The 22165-nt window shown below is 38.3% G+C and overlaps 1 pseudogene; it reads right to left on the reverse strand.

Moving 5' to 3' along the window:
- Nucleotides 1-14931: 14931 nt before the first annotated feature.
- On the reverse strand, nucleotides 14932-20508 carry LOC148034399 (pseudouridine-5'-phosphate glycosidase pseudogene; annotated as a pseudogene).
- Between the last annotated feature and the right edge of the window lie 1657 nt (nucleotides 20509-22165).

The raw sequence follows: 22165 nt of genomic DNA on the forward strand, positions 1-22165 counted from the left end.
GTAGAAATATAAACAATTTTATGCACAATTTGTGTCATGGAAAGAGGACATAGAAAAATGTATGAATGAAAGGAATGTGGTCATTATTGTGTGAACAAATACATATTTGAGAGTCATGTAAAAGCGGAACTCCAAGAGGGGATAAAATAATGTAAAAAGTACATGAAATTGTAAAGTATGAATGAAATTGTATAGTACGAAATAAAAGAGATTTGTGTGCATGTAGAAAAATAATTTAACTCATGGATTGAAATGACAAAACAAACACAAGTACAAGTGAAGGAAATCACACACTAGATTGATATGGTAAGAAAGCACAAAAATGCATCCATCCATAAAGTGGTCATGAATGCCACCCTTGAGAAGGAGGAAAGCCTTAGAGTGCACAATTTGTGTGTGTGTGCAGTGGGGCGTGCCAAGAAAGGCATATTGCAAGAATATGCAAAAGAAGTTTGGGGAAAAAATTGGTGCAAATGAGGTGTAAATTATGGATGCATGGCATGTGGGCACAATGAAGATCTTAATCCTTAAGTTTGAGGATATAGAAAAGGAGAAGGCTTTCTTGTCCAAGAGAGGAATCTTGAAAGGGGAGGATAATTACTTGGATGAAGACCTTACTCAAGCCCAAGTTGTACATAGAAAAGAGCACATGTCTTGCATGCTCAAAGCTCATAAAGAGGGGGATTTTGCAATGTATTACGATAGACAAGTGGCTATCACCAACTTTCAACTTGAATGATAGTATAGGGCCTATGAGCCATTGAGATTCACAATATAGAAATGTAGTGGGACTCTCTGTAAGTATCGATGCAAGTTATTTTTAGAATACGTTTAGGAATGTAAATATTGCCATGTATACTAAGATGGATTACTGTACTAATAGGTATTTACTAGATGTACATGATATATATGGAACTCATTATTCTGTCCTCAGTCACTCATTATCAAGAGAACTAGAGGGTTTGAAGGAGTGGCAATGTTTTTTAAAGAGGAAGTCCATAATCTAATACCTATGGTATATAGAGACATTGAGGCACAATACTTATGGATCTAGGTATGTAGAGCTAGACTCGTAGAATTGTACATATCGGTTTGCTACTTTCCACCAATTGGTTCTAGGTATGCATCATCATGACATGAAATAAAGGAATCCCCTTACATGCTACTATATGAGCATATTTTGTGGTTTGCTAGCATGAGTGACATAATTCTAGTAAGAGATTTTAATGCATGCATGCGTAAACACAAAGAGTAATGTAGGGCACATGTAACACCATGTATCATGAGGCTTCCTCTAGGAAACATGCAAAGAGCATCATGTGACACTAGGGAGATAGCAATGTAGATATTTCATGGCATGGGAAAGTACAAATAAGATGGCCTTCTTTAACAACATGTCATGATGGCCACGTTCAAGAGGGCTCATGCTAGAACCCTAAGGGGGAATTGAGTAATAGACAATTTGATGGGTTCACCCTCTTTTTTTGCCTAGTATCATTGACTTTACCTTATTTGGTAGGCTCATTGATTTAGTAGTTGATCATGCACATTTGAGTTTCAAAATGACATGTGATTGGGCCAAGGGCTCACTGGGCTACTTGAGTTTCTAACCATCCTAGATACTAACTTCTAAATGAAATGGATCATCTATACCACAATATTGATTTATTTGGCAATTTTCCAAAAGTTTAGGACTCATGATCAAATTTTTGTTTTTTTCATAACTTGAACACTATTGCTCCACATTTTGTGATCAATAGATTAGTAGATTCGATTCTCAAAGCATTGTCCAATGACAGGTCACATGATGGGTTTTGAGATACTTATAGACATGTTATCTGGATCCCACTTTTTAAAAAATGCAAAGATGGGAATTGAGAGATTCCTAAAGTCATGAGTGTGGAGTTCTATGTAGAAGAGCTACATTATATTGATGGATTATTTATTATGGATCCACATTTTTCTTTAGATGAGATCATGACAAGATTTGGAGAAGATTTTCATGCATTGGTGAAACTTGTTTTTCCTCATACAATGGTTTCTCCACCCTTGCACAAAGTATTACCATGTTGAACAATTGGTATGATGATGATTGTCATTAGGCATGGAGATAGTTGCAATGTGAGATAGCTACTGAGGGTATTACATATAGGAAGCTCTATTGATCTTTTGATGCCTAGTGTGGAGGAAGAAATAAGGATATTTGGACAAATTGGGGGTAGAGGTATACCAATCATTTTTGGGGTAGGACATCATGATGCCATGGAAGATGTTAAGGTGAGACAACTCAGTACCTTGATCATAGCACTAAAGGCATGGCATATCTATGCAAAGAATCTATGTGATTTAGAAAGCTAGCCTTGGATGTATCCCATTCAAGGGCCTTGTCCATCTTGCAATTCATTGAGTAAAGGAAGCTCAAATCAATCCAAAATAGCATCCACGATGATCTAATGGGATCCAAACATCAATACATAAGTGTATTAGCATTAATGAAGCTCTACACAATAGTGAAGAATATGTTGTTTAGAGGTAGTAAATAGCAAACTATTATAACCAATGAGTCAATGGCTAAGATCTTCCTCAAATAGTGCCCAAATTGAAGCTAATGAAGCCTAGAACAATTCCCAATAGGTAGAGAAACTCCATGAGCCAAGGGCCAGAGAAACATGAGCTAACAAGTTAGGGACAGAGGGCTATCCAATAGGCACAAACATTGCAAAATAAGTTGAGGGGGCTACTGGTGATAATAAGGTAAAAGCCCTTTATTACACCACTCAAGAGTGCCTACTCAATTCCCTGGAGGTCCTAGAGAAAGGCCAAATAAGCTCGGAGATGGAGGGACTCAATGCATACCTTGAATGAATGAATTGATGGCTACCATGAAAATAGGAAATGAAGCTTCTTCATAGGATGAAGCAAATGATCAATGAGGCTCCTTGAATGCGTGCTCTAATACCAATTGAAAGGCTAAGTGGAAGTGGAACCACAAGCAAAATCAAAAAGAGTTGCAAGAGCTATGGAGGTTCAAGTAAGATGAAGGAGACCGATGTGTGGGAACCCCACCAATCACAATGTGTGACCTTATTTCCCTTATTCCATTGCTACTAAAAGAATAAAGAATAAAGTGACAATGATAGACACCCGCCACTGTAGTGTACAAGTGTGTAGGTATAGTGTACAAAGAAAATGTGGGTGACTATGCACAAGCGTCTTTAACCCCGAGCATTCATGCATGCTCTAAGAGGGGGTATTGGAAGTGATCATATCACAGGTAGAGGCATCAACAACCTAATTTATGGGAAATCTCTTTATTCTTTATTTGGTAATTGGCCAACCTATTTTGTAGTAAGACAACTCCTTTATTTTTGTTTATAAAGGGAGAGAGTGTGGCCAGAGCCCATTCGAATGGATAATGGCCAGAGCCCATTATCCATTCGAGTACTTACAAGTTCTTGGTGTGGAGAGAGGGAGCTTGTGGAGTGTGTGAGTTGGGCCTCAATAATTGTACTCATCATACTGGATTCCTATTCTCAATTACATCTTGCACATTGTCTCTTTCATTATTCTAATGCATATTTGGCTCTTCTAATAATATATTGACCTACATAATGCATGTCATCATATGTCCACATGATATGGATCACTAGGTGACATTCGAGTATAACCCTCACTTTTATGATTGGTTGATGCCTAAGTAGCTATTATTATATTGCCATAAATATAAATAAGTGTGCAAGAACATTATGAGAAAAAATCATTTAACATATAAAAAAATCACCCATCACAATCCTAGGAAGTATTGCATTCAACTAGCCAAGGGGAGGGACTCTCTAGACTCAAAATTAAAAAAAACTCAAAGAAAAAAAACAGTGTGATTCACAAAATAGTGAAATTCAGTAGAAATCAAAAGTGAAATTTTTGTATATAAGCTAAAATTATTATGTTAGTGAAAAATACATTTTCCTTGATATCTCACCATTGTGTGTTGTGCTAGGGTCTTTAAAATGCCAAAACAAGAAGAGAAAGCCATGCAAAAGAGAGATAGCAAGCCCTAGCTACATTTTACAAAAGAAGACCATGCCAAATACAATTTAAAGATTGAAATTGGACAATATCACTACTTCCAATATCATTGAATCTGCAACCTTGTTGAAGTAGTGTCTAAGGACCAAAATTAAAAGAGCTAGTAGATAGATGTGGATTGAAGATAGATATGGAAAAATTAAAGGGGAGGTGGACTATGATGAGTGTATTGAGTTCCTCATAACCTATGACCTTGACAGCACATGGAAGTAATTATGGTAGAGGATGCCAATGACCAAAGGTAGATTGAAGTATCACTCTGATTAGATATGGTAAAAGATTTTTGAACTTGCCAAAAAAGAAAAATAGAAAAAACCAAAAAGAAATGTGAATGTCTGGGCATGAACAAGTAGAAGGTGTTTACCAATGATTGTGTAAGCATAGAGGACGTCCCAGATGTCAATGTAATAATCCAAGAAAAGTTGATACATGTGATGTTCTGTAGCACCATGTATAACTGTATAATGACTAGAATCCAAGTGGGAATGATGGAGAGCGTAGCAGCTAGAAAAAAGGAATCCCAATGCTTATGTTAAGAAAAACCATCCATACCACAACCAAAACAATTGAGCATAGGAATGTAGGTCCTTGAGGAATCTAGACCCACATTGGCAATGATCCCTTAAGGGAGTAGAAATAAAAAACACTACAACCAAGACTACATTAGTGAGGTTCAAGGATATCCTCAGTGCAATCATACAAGAGGCCATCAAAGTCTTGTAGGTTAAAAAAGGTGTTAGCATCTCCAAAGCCTCTTGGTGTATCACTACATGAACTGTCTTCCATGCTTGAGGGAATATTAGAACAAGCACCTATAGAGGATCTAAGGGGAAGAGGTAAGGAAATTGCAACAAAAAGTAGAGAAAGCTACAAGGAAACTTACAAAAATGCAGCAAAATCTCAAGGGACAGAGATAAACACAATAAGAAAACATCAAGCTAAGCCTCTAGGAGAAATCTAGCTAGGAAAGAGGATGTGAATCAACTAGAATGCACATCAAGAGAAACCTCTCAATCTCAAGCACTAGAACGACCACAAGAAGAGTGAAGCAAAAGATTCTAGGATTCATAGTAAGCTAGAATTAAAATTTGGCAACAATAACAAGAAGCACAACTAGAGCTACCAAGATCAACCATCTTTGACAAGGGAGAAAGAACAAAGATCATGATTAAACTAGCAACTAAAAAGGGGAAGGTTGAATTTGAGGAGGGGAAGGCTATAGAAAAATACGAGGAATCACAAACTGAAGAGGAGAAATGGAAGCAAAGACAGTAGGAGAAAGAGGAAGAGCTTAGGGGAAAAGAAGCCGAGGATTTAGCCCTAGCTATTGGAAGATCAATAGAGCAACCAACAAGGGTCAAAGCACTAGCCCTCATGGACCCTAATTTTGGATTTTTCTCAAAAGTGGGCACTAGCCAAGGTGTAGCTCCAAGTGTACTAGAAATTTCACAACTTCCACTAGTGATAGGCAAAGGTAAGGCACCTTGGGAAGCCCTATCATCTCCAATCATAACCATCACACCATCTAGCCTAGCAACCATAGTCAAGGGTACTTCCAAGGGAAAACTAGAAGATATGGTGTATGAACTAGAAGCACAACTTATAGCCCTCTCCCAAGTGAGATCGAACCAAGTCACTACCATAGGTGCTAAAAGGTTGGTGATCACATAGACATAGAATCTAAAAAAAGAGCACCTAAGGTACTTGGGGTTTGAAGGATCCTAGAGTTTGATATCCCTAATCTTGCAAAGTCCTTACATAAGAGTTTGAAGACCAAATAAAAGAATAAGAGGATCAAAGAGATCGCCCATGGAAGGCATATTGATAGAAGACTAGGGAGTCTTTCAACGTGAAAAAAGAATAAGTGGCACTTAAAACTAGGAAAGGAATAGGAAAAAGGTATGAAGAGTTGTAAAAACATGTGGAGAGAGAGAATCATGTGTAGCTAGAAAGTAGATTTGCAACTACTATTAATGAGAAGGTTCGACTAGAATGAGAGCTAAACATGGTGACACAATGTAAGAACAAATAAAGAGGGAGCTAGAGGAAGCAAGAAAAGAAAAGGATGAGGTAGAATAGGGAAATACAAAGGTGGTGGAGCTAGCTAATGAAGTACCAAGTGTGTCACACAATTATGAGTAACTCCAAAACAAGTTAGCTTATGAGCTACAACAAAGAACATAGTTAGGATTAGAAGGAGCATCAATGCACATGGAAAATTCTAACAACCTAATAGAATAGAGGATTAGAGAAACCTAAGGAGAAAATGGAATATCAGGAAGAGAAGAATGCAACCCATGTGTTTGACCTATCCATGAGGTTGGCAAAATTAGAGTGTGAGAGGATTTGGACAAAAGAAATGGCAAGGGTAATAGAAAAAATGATACAGGTACAACGATAAAGATTTGCCAATATCTCACTAGAAATGACAAAAAAAGGTGAAGGGGAAATAGTTGAGAACCTTGAAATGAAGTTATATCTTACCTGGGGAGCACTCAAGCAAAGTATGGCAACGACCTTGGACCAATCAGAGTACATGGGACAAAGGAGGATTATGTGTGCTATGGCTAAGGGAACTGGGACTCTCCATAGAGAACCTAAGAGTGATTGAGATCCTAACAATTGATAAACCATTTCCCCCCATAGAAAAATAGTTTCCTTCCCTTCCAATGTTTGAGGTAGAAGAATGGGACCCAATGGAAGTTAGGTGATTGATGCTGCAAGAGTTTGAATGCATGGAAGCACCCACCTTTCTTGAAAGTGATAGTAGAAGCCAAGAAAAGACAAAGGGAAAGAGTGGAGAGAGTCAAGATGAAGCTCACTACATTATCCTAGCAACAAGTTCCAGACATACCTTTTCCACAAAGGCAAGAATCCATCCCTATCAATTTTTGGGTTTGTGAGATTTATGCACTAGAACAATGGGAGTCCCAGAGTGTCCTATGCAGTTTGCTTTCTATCTTTCAAAGGGGCTCTAGAAAGTACTTCCAAATGGGGTGGTGCAAAAAATGAATGGAGTAGGGGATTGGCTAGGAAGAAAGTGGTTGGAGCATAAGGCATAAGATCCTAGATTATGGCAAGAAGAGCCATCAAATTACAAGCGTGACAAAGTATTTGAGGTGCCCAAAACAACGTGTGGATCTTGAATCTCGACCAAAGTGGAGAAGAAACCTTGTGGATATTACCATAGAGGTTTTGGTATCCTTTTGTAGTGCATTACCCCTTGAGAGAGGATATCACATCTATATGCCCTAACCATAAAGGCTTGGGGTTGATTATGACTCTAAGAAACATGGGGCTATAACTTTTCTCCTACCCTCACATTAACACCCACAAGGAAGAAGATAGTATCAAGTTTTGAGAAACAAACTTGGTATCCTCCTTCAAACATTCATCTTAAAATTTTCACATGCCCAAATCCAATCTTTTTTACAATGTGTAACTACTTAAGACTTCTCCTCACATTGTTGAATTAAAAAAGAGTAGTAGAAGAAGGCATGCACACCCTCTTCTTTGACACAAATGCATGGATAGATAGGTATGCCATGGCTAGATTACTCCTTTGAGAAATGATGTTGTTAGCCTACTATCTTACGTTGCTAGAGGCCATGAATACAAGTAGATTCACTAATTGTAGTCACCCTTCCTTCTAACAACACCACTAATAGTAGCAAGTTTATCCCTCAAGAGTTACATGATGAGTAGGGCATATATGGAACAATATTTGAAGCCACTCCCACTAACAACATAAAAGGGGGGAGGGAGAGGAAAGAAATGAATCTATTAAAAAAGAAAAGAAAAGAAAAGAAAAGAATAATGCTTATGTAGCACACATACACCCATAGTCACACCATCTAGGGGCCTTTAAGTTGGACATGTCTTGTGGCCTTGCTCGATAGGCTCTATTCGTAACCACCCCCAATGTTCCTTCCCCACCACATAGTCTTAGGGCCCATCAAGGGCAAGACATATTAGGGTCACCTAGTAGACTTGTCACCCTAAGTGGTGCAGCATACCTTACTTTTCACTGGCTAAGTCACATCAAGTGTGGGACAAAGTTACAAGCTTGCTTGGATTTTGATCCATCTCCTAGTTACACTTTCACGAGCACAAATCCTCACAACACAATAAGGAAAACACATCCACTATGGAATACACATCTTTTGATTCTAGGTCCATAATATGGACAAGAATGAATATACCAATGACATTGGTGGCCCTTGTAACACCATTTTCTCTGTTCGAAGTGCTGTCTATTGTCATTTCCCATTACCATTATGTTCATTACCCATCATTTCTAACCAAGTGTATTGGAGTTTTACCCCCCTTTTGGAGCCAATTACCCATCAGATTTATGATCTGAGCATCATATCACTGAGTCTTCCAAGAGCCCCTCCACTCTTGTTCTTAGCCTTATCCCCTCCTCTCTAATTCATTATAAATATGAGGCATGGGGAGGCACATGAGAGAATAAGGAGACCCTGAGAGGTTGCCAGAGAGAGGTAGAGAGAATGATACCTCTCCAAGAGATTGAGAGAGAGAGAGAGAGAGAGAGAGAGAAGAGTTACCCCGAGGGGCTGCACAATTCCCTCTATCTCGATCCTCGACTTAACCATCTTCTCGTACGCTCTCCCATCTCAAATCTATTCCGCCTTCTTAATCTCTTGAGTCTAATTGCGGACGATGGCCTCCAAGCGAAGAATGTTGCATGCGGATGGCAATCCTACAACTAGCAACGAAGCTTTGGGCGAAGGCATCACTACCAATCAAACTGCGATTTTGGTCGTAAGTAATGTATTTCTAAATTGATAAATGCTTGCTTTGATTCTCGCATGAGATATGTTTAGGCTCCATACTTTGTTGTGCTAGAATAGGTCATTGAAAATGATAAATCGCATCTCAAATATTCAAATATGAAGTTTGTGAAGTGCTTGTATCAAGGGGATATAAATTGCACCTAGTTATACTATATGCGATGAATCCATGCATAGCATAAGGAGCATATGGGACTCTAAAGTATTGAGCATTGATGAGTCTTTGATTAATCTTTACCGAGGATAATATTGTTTAAGGTTCGCAAATGCATATAGATGGTACATACATGGGAGAGATTATGTGAACTTTACTTCAATGACATGTGACTCTTTGCCTTACGAGAAAGGAAGATAAAGCCAAGATAAAATGCTGCATAATAGGGAAAGGCTAAAAGGTAAATGTCACTTAGAGAAGAGGCATAAATGCTCTTGCTAGATTTATTAATTCACATTGGAATGATAAGACTTACATCGTGTATAGTATTTGAACCTTTAGTATATGCCTTAGCCAAAAGGAGGAAATATCAAGTAAAATTTACTCTTTGGTCCCAAGGGGGAGAGTGAAAACAACACCCTAAATGTTTTTCTTTCAATCAATTGATTATTGCATTGTGATTTGGCTAAATATTCCAAAGCTTGTGTTGATGGCAAATGCATGGCAGGGGTCTATAATGACAAGTTGCCATGGGAATAAATGAATGTTTTCCTAGAAGATGATATTAGGGCTAATTGCCTTGATTATGCTTGATCCTTAATTAACTAATTAAGGAAGGATATTTGCACGGGTGGATCGTCTCCAAGATCACACCGTGGATTACCCCAAGAGGGCATTGCTCGATTCACGGGCCGAAGGTCGAGTGGTGAAAAGGCCAACCACTGAAGTTGTGTCTCACTCCTAGGTCCCTTGGGGTCAGTGGAGGTCTAGACACCCCTTGTCGAGTTCGAAACAAAGTTGAAGAGTACCGTGAGCCCAACGTTTGGAGGTATTGGAAGATCCTATTCTAGATAAAGGATGGAAATTTTAGTGCCATGTGATTTGGACCGGGACTTCTGTTGGATAGAAGGGATACATAATTCTCATGTATGGGCAGGAGACAAAGATTAACTTGAAGATAATACAGCATGCAAATTTCCCAATATTTGCATACTCTTCTCAATAGAGCATAGAGACTTGACTTAAGAGAAGCATTGAGAGCTTCCTTCTCCAACAACAAAGCTAGCTTATTTTCCCTTCCAGTTACCTTTCTTTTTCCTACAAGCTACTTACCATTAATCTTCATCTTTGAGAATCTACTCTATCTCATCAAATGAAGGTTTTTTCCTCAAAATGATGAGGCCTTGGACAAGTTCTTAATATCCTTCTTTCAAACCATGAATGTTGATTGAAGACATCTCAATATCTGTCATTTTATCTTCAAAGCAATGAATTGTTGATGTAGATCCTTGACTTTTTGATGAACTTTGTAGCAATCTCTCCTTCATTTCTCTTTGTATTTTTAACTTGACTCTCCTTTATTTCTCTTTGTGTTTTTAACTTGACTCACAAAGATATTTTTCTTGACATACTTTTTGATTTATATATGTTCTTCAAGGTTTCCTATGCTTCTGTACGAATTGTCACATCCATTCCCTGGTTGAGAATGTCATTCTTATACTTAGCTTTATCATGTGGACAACAAACATGGCCTTTTTGTTCCATTTGGCCAATTCTTCTTTGGTAACCTCATCTTCTTTTGGTTTATCCATTGACACCAACTCACAACAATCTTGGAAGAAGAGGAATCCATCTTCTTTTTCCAAGAAGCATAGTTGGTATCATTGAGCTTTTGACTTCCCTTCAAATGCAGATTGCATAAAGTAGGTGTGATTTCCAACTTTAAGAAAACAATGCAATGAATGGGGATTTTAACACAAACAAGGCTCACACAATGCAAGATTCTAAAAGAACATGCTTGTCAAAAAAGGGGGGATGAAGAATGGGAGAAGATATAAGGCTCAATCAATCAACAAAATAGTGTTAACAGTAATATGAAAAAGTACTTTTTACATAGAGAAAACTTCTTTTTCATAGAGACAAAGGTGCTTTTTAAGATACAAAAGTACTTTTACAAATACAAATTACTTATGGCACAATCAATTATCTAGTGAATAATGATAGTAAATTGTATGGAGATGATAGCAAATCACTAATACCAGTTTGAATCAAACCCACAATGGATATAGAATACAATATTAATAATAGCATTGAACTCTTTATTCATATAACAAAAGGGCAACTATGGCTACCTAGTACAAGTGATGGGCTAATATCCAAACCCAAAATTAGTACAAAGGAGGAATACACAATGTAGAGAGTGTGGGCTACACTATCTCTACCCAATGGTACACTCTATGTGTCCATTTTCTACGCAAAATTGGACTATGCTAGGATTGTACTGCACTATATCGTACTTGCACTTTGTGAGTGCATTGTCATCTCTAGGACTGCAATCTAGTTGCTCAAAATAGCTTTTATACTTTTCTACTATGAGTGAATCTCAAGTTGCCCTTTGGTATAGCTGAATGATCTATAAAGTGGGAGAGAAATCTTCCTCATAGTGCAACACAAGATTATGGGTGTAGCTCCATATATTAAGCTTCCCAAGTAGGTAGGTAGGTGTAGTCCTAAATTTTAGAATTTAGGTGACTAACCATATTTGTGGTTGTATAAAATAACATAGAAATCAAATTTGAAAGATTTTGCTCATCATGTTATAGTACTCAAAAAGATGAACATTTCATATTTTTACATTTCCAAAAGTTATTGGATCAATTGAGAAATATTAGCCCTATACAATTTCTTTCTACTACAAAGATGGTAACCAAATTAATTTTCTCATTGATTGAAGGATACTTTTCTATTGTTCATACTTATGTCTCAATACTATCACAAAATTCTTTCATAGATCAATTGTATCACCTTAGGCACATGCTTTTACACCACCTTACCAATTAAAATCATCCTTGACCTTTTGCTATCCCAAATGCATCATTCATACCTTAGTGAAGAGATGGATTGAGCTTCTGTACTTTAACAAATTGTAGCTTGTAGAAGCAATATTTGTGGTTCAATGCAAATACTATCTTTTGACAACTACTTATACTTCATGACTCTTTTTAATGATTATTCAAGGCATGTTTATGTGTGTCATTTGAAAGCTAAGTTTGTAATGCTTTTGTCCCTCAAACAATTTGTTTGCTAAAAATTTTCCATGATTAAGTGGGCACTCTCCATTTTGATTTGGGGGTAATATATTCAAAGGATTTTGATTGAAAAATGATAAAACGTCAATGTATAGTATCATATATAAAATAACAAAATAGTATAGTTCAGAGAATGAATAGACCTCTCATGAAGTGGCATGGTGAATGATTAAAAGTCAAGTTTTGCCACATTTTTCTAGCTTGAGGCTATTTTTTGTACAACTTATCTACTAAACAAGTGTCCCACCAAGCATGCTAGTTTACCATTCTATATGAGACTTGGCATGGCATGAAGCCATTTTTTTCTCACTTGTGTGTGTTTTATTGCCTAGCTTATGCATGAGTACTAGGGCAATAACAAAAATTTAGATATGACAGGGTTGTAAAATCCATCTTTGTTGTTATAATATTGAAAGCAAAGGCTACAAGCTATATCATCTATAGACTACATATATTTTGGTCAGTTTGTGATGTTCCCTTTATGGAAGACATTGTTCGACTCTTACTTTCATAGACCAAAGAGACATATATACTCTCACAAACCATTTGTGTCACTTTGTGGCCTCTTTTCGATGGTGGGTAGTCACATGCAAAGCCAAATGAGGCAATTGTTAAGCTTGTGTAGGTTTCTCATGATTCCACATATTAGTATATTTTTAATGCAAATGTAAATGATGCACTTCCTAATGAAAGTAGAAATTGAGCAGTCAAGGACTATGCTAAAATGGCTAGTGCAAACATTATGTCATTGTAAATTGGATACACTTTAGGCTAGTCACACTCATTTTGGCTCTTGTAGTAGCCCTTATACATTAGATTATTATGCACTGGCTATTTCTAGTCTTGTATGCCCCTTATACATTAGATTGTTATGCATTGGCTATTTCTAGTCTTTGTTATTAAGATACACACAAGACATGCAAGAATAGGTCAGAAATTTATTATTTTAGGAGCTTTAGTGTACTGGACAACCAAGATTTTATAGTAGACTCACCTATCTTTCTTTGTCTTGGAATTGAGCTTTTGAAAGTCCACACAAATACACAACTTTCCATTCTTCTTAGGTACAACCACAATGGGCAAAACCCATTCATTATTGGCTACCAGGTAGATGAACTTAGCCTCTAGGAGCTTCAATAGCTCTATCTTAGCTAGGGCTAAATAATTGGGATTCATACATCTCTAACGTTGTTGTATAGGCTTGGCATCAGGCTCTAGGTCAATGTGATGTTGACACATAGTGGGATCAATCCCTTTTAAGTCTTTGTAAGACCAAGTAAAACATCCAAATTTTGCTTAACACATCATGAAGGTTCAATAGCTCCTCTTCTAAAAGGCAACTATCCAATTCGAGATGCCTTTCTATGCCATTTTCATCAATAAAAGTAAATTGGTTTTCACCTTCTACCTCTCTAATGAAGGTTCCATGGATTTCTTATGGATACAAATTTGACTCCTTCAAGGGAGTAGCTTCTTCCTCTGATGCTCCACAGCCATCTTTCTCTACTTTCTATTGCAACTCTTCATATCCTTCTGTGTGTGCTGAAATGGTATGAGGATTGTTGTTGACGTGAGTTGTGGGATACTCACTTCTTGACTTGAGGACTCATCCTCTAAGGATGTGCCTAGGAATGTAACATGATAAGGACCTTCTAAGGTTCTCTAATGATGTGGGGTTGGTGCATGTTGGCATGGTTCATCATCATCATTCCTTTTGGAAATTGATGGTGCAAGACAACTACATCATCTGCATGTGTTGTGGTCGCACTTGAAAGGAAACCATGGTCATTCCATCCAAGAGTAAAGGCTATTTATCCTTTGAAGCTTCAGTCATGTCCTCATGGACATCCTCTTTGAGTGAAAGGGATTCTTGCTCTTCCTTGCTTTTATTAACTTTCTCTTTGGATTCATATTCTTCCTCTTTAGGCTCTAGCTCTAATTTTGTAGAGGCTCTATAAGAGAATAACATGCTCTCTATTTTTGCTTTTGCTTCTCTCTCATACTCTACTATGGCCTTGTAACATGGAGAGTAGTATATCATGCCTCTATCTCACTATCAAAGGTAATTTCAAAAGTCATTCTAGGTTTAGGTAGGATGTATTCACTGTAATAAAGCTAAATTCCACAACAAGATTTTAAACTAAAAATACAAGAAATATACATAAAATGTCAAGAAGCCATAGCCAGGGTGACTTGGCAAGAAATGATATTATCAATGTTGATTGAGAATCAAATGATGAGAGGCTGCAGCAAGGTATGCACCCCAATCTATGTTGGCCAAGAGTTTTCACCCTCTTAGATGGTGGGAGCTTGAGACCTCAAACAAGTAATGTTTGTAAACTGGAAAAAAGATGCTACACATGTTACACCTCCACCCTTTATACTTACCCTAGACTAAAGCATTTATGCTTTATTACAAGCCATCCCGACCTAAAAGAGCTTTTTCCTCAAAGCTGGAATTGGGACAAGTGATGAAGAAAGAGTACAAGGATAGCTTTGTAAATGATGAATCAATGCTGTAATGAAACTCCAAGCTGAAGAAGATCTCATATATCAATGAAGTATAGGTATGAAATTTGAATATATTGTTGGAAACTATCCAAAACAGGCTGCTGCACAAGAATGGCCATAACTTGAAGAAGAAATGTCCAATCATCATGTATGAGCTATAGAAATGTAGAGGACAATCCCTAGTATCCATCCATGCCATAAAAATCCAATTTTGATGACCATAGAGTAATTATTTTTATGATAGAAATTTAATATAGCAAGCTGTCATGTTCTGACATTACTCTGTTTCCTGTAAAAGCCATGGAAAAGAATCAAGGTATGATTATGGTTTCCAAGTAGACTCCTCCATGGGTAAACACCGCCATTTAATAAGGTATTCCAGCAGAGCGAACGGTTCCTTAAAACCTTTTCGCTTTTGCCAATAACCTTTTTAGGTTCATAAATGATAAGGCCATCTTCATCAATGGGAGGTAACTCTTCTAACACCCTCATGGATGGACCTACATATTCCTTAAGTTGAAAACCATGGAAGGTAGAATGAATCCTTGTTGAAGAAGGTAAATCAAGCTTGTATGCAAGCTCAACAACTCGTTTGAGGATTTGATAAGGCCCATAGTAATGATGAGCTAACTTATTATGATCGCCTTTGAGAGAAGCATACCTAAAGCACCCATCGCTATCACTTCATTCTTTATTCTTTCAGTGACATTTGAATAAAGGGAAGGTTGGTCACACATTGTGACTATTGGAGTTCCCACGTCTTCCACGTCTTGAGTCTCTCTCTCTTACTCTCTTGCTCTATCCACCATAGCTTACACCTATCTTACTTTCACTTGCTCATGCTTCCACTTGGGCTTCTTCCTTCACTTCTCATCCCAATGATTTGTGTTATCAGGTAATGGATCCACATCTAAATGGATACCCCATGGTTCCTACAAACTATACGACCATCATGGTTGGCCGCATGCTAGCCAAGCTTTATGGATTGATACTTAAGCATGAGCTTAGAAAATGAGCAAAGAAACACCAACATCAAGCATGTAGATAGGTAGAGCTTAGGGAGGGTTACTCCACTCTTGGTCATATCCTCACACTCCAAGGAAGGCAAGTATACTACTACTTTGTAGATTTCCATAAGGTCTTTAACAAAGTACCATGTGGTAGACTCATGCAGAGAAGACTACAAGAGCTAGAGGTCTCAATGGAGATGAGATGGGAGATACTATCACTATATACATCTATTACAAGACAAGTACAAGCATCAGGAGGGCTGTTAGAGGAGATCATCAACACCATTGGGGTGAAACAAGAATGCCCACTCTCATATTCTCTTTTCATCCTTTATATTGATGAGATATCAAACTACATTAATGGACTTGGATGGGAGGGAGCTGGCATTTGTGGGGGGCGGGGGGTGCTTTGATACCCATTCTATTGTATGTCAATAACATAGTCCTCATCTCCAGCACACAAAAGGGATTGCAACACCACCTAGATGCACTACATGGCTTATATTAGGATAAGGATCTCACAACAAACCCTGGGAAAACCAAGGTCTCACAGTGGATTCCGCTATCAATACCTGATTTCACATACAGAGAGGAGATGATGGAGATAGTCTAGAGATATGTTTTCTTGGGAATTAATTTTTTAAGGATAACATTAACTTTGAGGAGAGCAATAGAGGATATATTAACACGAGGCTATGTGGCTCTAGGGCCAATGGAGAGCCAGTGTGAACATATACAGTTTGAGGATCGCCTCCAACCACTACAATATAGCTTGGATTTTCCTCACCTAGAGCTCAGCCTAAGAGGAGCTGAACTACATCATTAGGATGGACATTATTCAAATACACAACCAAGACATGGTTGACACCTATTGGGGATCTGAGAATGAAGATGGCTTTCTATTGGCACGAGGGGTTCACTCATAGTAAAGAAGACATGTCACCTATGTGCAAGGACTTCTAAAAAAACCCCTATTTATGAAGCTTGTGAGACTAATATATCCCCCTATTTAAGCTTATAAGATATATACAGGTATGAATTTTTATGTATCCCCTTTCTTAAATGTAAGTCTTCATAGAACATATACTAACTTTCTTTTTAAAAGTTGGAATTATCTTAAGCAATTAAAAGTATCAAAATGGTCATATCACAGAGTGATTTATGTAGTGGCACTATCCCCTCCTTAAATTTAAGTTCAATATAGGAAATTAAGAAGGGTCTACCTCTAATGTATATGCTTAAGTGTCCCCTTTCAAAAACCCCCCTCCCTTACACTCACGTGATACCATACAACATCTATAGTGAACCCCCCAGGTCTACTGGAAGTATCTTCTACAGATATCACCCAATGCTTTGTTGTTCACCCAAGATACATGCCTACACACTTGTCTCATGGTGTACAATGTGCCATTGAACAACTCTATACATCCTCACACTAGCTCCAAATTGAGATAGGTAGATATGGTGTAGACTCCGTCCCCTGGAGAACAAGTTGTTCTACCTTTATCAGATCATGTAAAAAATGGAGAAGCACTATTTATGCATATGCCCAATGTATTTTGCCAAATCCAAGAGCGCTTCCACTAATTATTTAAAGAGGAAATTAGACCACTATCCATGGTTATGGATTTTTTGGATCAAAGATGTCTTGAGCTCTTCCTACTAGAGCTATGGTGCCATAGAGCACACCTCTTACAAACCCAAGAGTAGAGACACAAAGCCACACACCAAGGTGCAATCATGGAGTTCTACAAAGCATCATGACTAGGCCCCCCACTATAGAGCTCTCATCAATTTTCCGTGCAATGCTCCCACCGTGGGGAACCGCCCTAGACATAGCCATAAAGAAATGCAAGGCATGTCACCCATGCCTAGCTGGTCCATGCCCTCACAAGAGACATCACCTATAGTACAAAGGATACTACACCACCATCGGGGGAACCTACCTTGTTACTTCAACCTCACTATGCTAGATAGACGCATGAGAGATATCCTAGGATGAGAGTGCCTCTTGATGAGAAGTTTCACATTATATTCTGGCTTAGACATCACTTTGTACTCATTGACTATGTATTTCTCAGCGTTATTATCGATGGAAAATTCCTAGACTCACATTTTGGTCTCATGGTCTCGTAGGCTAATTTGGCATTTTATAGACATTAATATGACTTCTTTATTTATTTATTTCTTTCTTTCTTTCTCCTCCTCCTCCTCCTCCTCCTCCTCTTGACACTAATATGACTTCTTTCTTCATATGTCAATTTGTGATTTTCTAGACAATAATTCAACTCTATGTGTGTGTGTGTGTGTGTGTGTGTGTGTGTGTGTGTGTGTGTGTGTGTGTGTGTGTGTGTGTGTGTGTGTGTGTGTGTGTGTGTGTGTGTGTGTGTGTGTGTGTGTGTGTGTGTGTGTGTGTGTGTGTGTGTGTGTGTGTGTGTGTGTGTGTGTGTGTGTGTGTGTGTGTGTGTGTGTGTGTGTGTGTGTGTGTGTGTGTGTGTGTGTGTGTGTGTGTGTGTGTGTGTGTGTGTGTGTGTGTGTGTGTGTGTGTGTGTGTGTGTGTGTGTGTGTGTGCTATAGAATCCCACCTTGATCAATATGACTTTCCAAGCGTAATATACCCTCCTTGAGGGTAGTCAATGACATTGAGTCCACTAAGGAGAGGTACTATAGAATCCCACCGATCAATATGACTTTCCAAGCATAATATACCCTCCTTGAGGGTAGTCCATGACATTGAGTCCACTAAGGAGAGGTATTCTTCTCTAATGGCATGCAATGATGGCTCAAATTTACCGAACATAAGAATGTTAGGTACTACAACAGCATGGTGGGTGTGATGCTCTATGGAGTGTGGCTGCCTCATTTATTGTGGCCCCTCTATCTCATGGATTGTGTGATGGTACTATTGTAGTAGTGGCATCTATAGTAGTAGCATGTAGTGAGCTAGTGCAGGGGCTAGTACTCTAAAACTATGTAAGAACCTCCTAGCTTGCTAACTTGCATTTTTTTTCTATCTTTCTCCTTAGAAGCTTCCCTCTGTATGTTCAAATCTCCATTGAAAGTAGTCTTGGCATCTCTAGTAGTATTCCCATCACCTTGTGGAGAGGGCCAAACCCCTCCTAAAAAAGGCAATGAGATCTCCCTCTACTCTCATAATATACAATACATCTACAAATTAAGTGCTCCTCAAACTTAATAGCATAGTAGTGTAATTGGAAGATATGTGCATCCTTAGATGTGTGTATACCATGCTACCTCAATCCTAAGCATGGATGGAACACAAAGACAATGTTCATAATGACTTAGATTAGAGAGACCAATTGTTACTCAAGTGAATTAGGTTCCAAGATGGAAGCTTGGACTCATAAACACAATCTTGAGTATGACACTAACTATGACTAAAAGGACAAAGTACAATAGTATTCCATCATTGAATGATAAGAAGGTACATCACTTTATAGGCTCATGATGGTTGCATTTTTCTCCACTGTGCTTATGGGATTCAGGCATCTTGCATTTCAAGCATCTTCTTTGGTAAAGTGTTTGAGTCTTGCCCTATTGATCCATACAAAGAGGTTGTCACATGGGTGCAATTGCATAATTCTCAACACCCCTCCTCAATCACAACCGTCAAAAAGCACTAACTGTAGAGAGGCTGTCATGAGCAAAACCTTGATAAGTGTGGGTATGCCACAAACACGGTAATCATCCAGAGGTTGTTACAAGGCCTCATTAAGTGTATAGAGGCTATTATGCATACGCTACATGAGGTGTTGTTCATGGCTTATGAAAGGAGCATTAATGGCAAGTACATACAATAAAAAGTTCTGGTGAAAACTGGAGACAAGGAGACCAACATGCCCTTGTGGTTTTCTTCATCAAATATGTCATGGTAGGCATAACAGACCTTCTTTTCTTTGTCTTCGTCTTTGATATAGTCCATTTTGCTTTCTTTGTTGCTCTTTTTGTCTTCATGGTCTTCTTTTTCTTTGTTATGGTCTTTCTCATCTTCTTCTTCATTGACTCTTTTGAGTAAAAAGATGATTATTACGCTTCCACTAATCTTTTGCTTCAATGTTTCTTGCAAAGAACTACTAATTTCTGACTCAATCGGCTTGGCAGCTACTTCATGCTCTTATGGGATTGGCACCCCAATGAGTAGTCCACTCTCTAACTCCAAACTAGGATTCAAACATATGATATCTGCACATTTGTCTATGTAGAATCAGACAAGGTACCTTGTAGCCACTGGTGGTGAGTAAAAAAAGCAGGAAATTCATTGGTCTTGTATCCAATAATAGTAACACCCTCAGTCTCAAGGTACTCTAACCTTGTAGGAATTTCAAGAATGGACTTGACACCAGCACAAGAAACAACAAGAGGTGACCTTCCAAGCTCCATTAAATCAAATGAGACATCCACTGAGCTTTCACCCCCTCGATGAACCCTTCGGATACCTCTTTTCATAAAAACACAAATCCCAATCTTCGCAGCAAAGAACATGGTTACAAAAATTGTAGTAGCACCATTTTTCTTCTTTGCAACCACGTGAGAAATGTATCTATGTGCATTCTCTATGAAGCTCGATCCATTTTGAGCTAATGTTTCTAATTCCATGAAGGTTAAACCTAGCATTCCATGCGTTATGATTGTCAATTCAAGTGCAGTTCTGTCTCCATACTTCTCAGTAGCTATTCTCTGTAAGCACCTCCAGGTCCCTAATTTAGGTGCACCGTCACTTTGAATTGTTTCCCCCTCAGGTCTCGTCAGTACAGATTTTTCCACACTTAGTATGTTCTCCAATGGCTGGATGCTACAATGGTGTTATGGGATACCTTGCCCATGGTTTAAAAATAAAACTTTTATCCTTTACATGTATCACTTAGTCACTTGTATCCTAGACATGCTACATAAAGACTTGCCTAGTGCAATAAATCTTAAACACCTAAGTCCACCAGCATATGACATGGTGTAATAAAGATAGGGCTCTCTACCTTAAAATACAATAAAATCATCATGGGTCCTTGACAAGATGATTGGATTTTGGTTACTTACTCTTATCCTTCCTTGCATTGCTTACATGAAGTTGTTACAAGTTCTGTAAGTCATGGAACATTAAACATGATAAATATGGTCATGCGCAAATGACTTGGTAGGTTCCCTTGGGTTATATTTTCCTGGAGCCTATGATGTGGTTCTATACTTATGATATTCAAGAGTTCTAAGTGTATTAACAAGAAAAGTCACAAAGAAGATAAAGTTTTCTAAGTTGGCTAAGTGTGGGACATTGTGTTTACCATAGCCTTGCTTATGTGACCTTGTTGTGGCTCATTTGAAAGACATGAACCTTCCGCTTTTTGCACTGCATTTTTCGAGCTTCCTCAGGCTGAGAACAGGGTGCATCCTAGATGGGGGAGAATGAAGCTTGTTGTGGCTCATTTGAAAGATGTGAACCTTCCGGTTTTTGCGCTTCATTTTTCCGGGCTTCCTCAGGCTGAGAACAGGGTGCATCTTGGATGGGGGAGAATGAAGCTCATACACTACCACACAAAAGGAGATGAAGCCATGCAACCACAAGCAGCTTAAGAAGACTCTACTTGACATGTAAGTACCTCTCTTTCCATGCATTGATGAAAATGGAAGGCCATTCTTGGTTGTGAGAAACAGGATTAATGTGTATAAAGAGGAGGCTAGCATCCCATTCATGGGGGGATTTTCGATGGTCATTGAAGAAGAAAGAAGGAAGCTTTGAACATTGATTGTGTCTATGTCTATGAAGTAGCAACTCTCTCCTATCATGGGAGACTCTTGTTCCACTTCTTGATCTATATTATCAAGGCTTGTGAGCTGGAGTGAAAGGCCCAAGCTTGCTCTTTTATGGGCTGAATCTCTGTTTTACAAAGCACCTCTTGCACGGTTCAAGTGGTACATGCATTTGTGAAGAAGAAGATAAGGACAATGTCTTATGTACCTACCTCTTGATGTAGACTCTCTTCTCTATCAAGAAGAGATCTTTGGGAGACATAAAGCTTTGACTTTGGACTATCATATGCAGCCCAACACTCTCTTTTTTGGGCTGAATCGTGTCTCATTGATGCTCCATTTCTATTCTTATGGTTTATGAAGAGAGCATGCTCTACTTTCACTTGTAATTGCTACATCTAATCACTCTTACCTTGTTAAGGCATTGAAAGTACTCTTTGGAAAATTGTTTGTGTCATCTTGGATTATCCTTGGCAGCCCAAAATAGGGTATTCATGGGCTGAAGCTTTATTTCTGATTCTCTTCTTTAATCTTGGTAAAACATGGGATGTTCTTGGTTCTTCTGAGTGGCTGCAAGCTATACTCTTTGTAAGAAAGTTTCAAGAATATCTTTTGGCACTGTTATGTGATACTTTTGGCCTCTTCTTCTCATCCTAAAATAGGGTATTTCAGGGGTGAAAACCTATAAACACAGATTCTTCTTCAGCTACAATCATTACAAGTACAAGCTAGACTTGT

The sequence above is a fragment of the Lygodium microphyllum genome, chromosome 6 (assembly GCF_053477565.2).
Source record: "Lygodium microphyllum isolate KBCC chromosome 6, Lygodium_microphyllum_v1.1.10, whole genome shotgun sequence".
Lineage (NCBI taxonomy): Eukaryota > Viridiplantae > Streptophyta > Polypodiopsida > Schizaeales > Lygodiaceae > Lygodium > Lygodium microphyllum.